General features: G+C 59.7%; 1 protein-coding gene across 1 annotated transcript in view; it reads right to left on the bottom strand.

The window, feature by feature from the left end:
• TNFAIP2 (tumor necrosis factor, alpha-induced protein 2) overlaps positions 1–583 on the bottom strand; it is a 13447-nt gene that overhangs the window by 12399 nt on the left and 465 nt on the right. The gene's annotated exons all lie outside the window — the stretch shown is intronic.

The following is a 583-nucleotide window of genomic DNA, read 5'->3' on the forward strand; positions in this document are numbered from 1 at the left end:
CTCTTGAGCTCATTCAGGGGCCTCAGCAGGGAGCTCCGGAGGTCTGGCGGTGTCTGCCACTGCTGCTCCAGGGACGTCCTGGAAACACAGGAGGCAGGGAGGTCACGCCAGCCCCAGCCCCGCCCAGCCTGCAGCCCTAAACCCAGAGAGCCAGGGAGCCCCAGGCGAATCTCCCTAAACCATCGCTCTAGAACCCTCCCTGGCTCCCCAGGCCCGGTGGGAGCAAGACCAAGACACTCCATCCAGGCTCCCTAGGCGGGACCCAGCCTTCCCACCTAACACCCACCTAACACCACATCCTGTTCTAACTGAGGACAAGTGGCTCAGCCTCTCCATAGCTCAGGGTGCGCATGGATCAGTGGACACAGTCACTGTATCTACTTAACGAGGTTGCTAACAGGATGAATGAAGCCCTGCGCGTGAGCGCCTGACCCACCGGCACTAGACAAATGTTCGCTGTTGCAGCTGTAAGCCTGGGTATTTCCTTTCCACCCTGCTTATTTTAATTCAACATCTCTGCTTAGGCTGCTCCTCCTCCCTCCCCCATGCCCCATCCCAGACACCTCCCCCTTCCCCTCTGCAC

This window comes from Bison bison, unplaced genomic scaffold (genome assembly GCF_000754665.1).
Source record: "Bison bison bison isolate TAMUID 2011002044 unplaced genomic scaffold, Bison_UMD1.0 scf7180017864302, whole genome shotgun sequence".
NCBI lineage: Eukaryota > Metazoa > Chordata > Mammalia > Artiodactyla > Bovidae > Bison > Bison bison.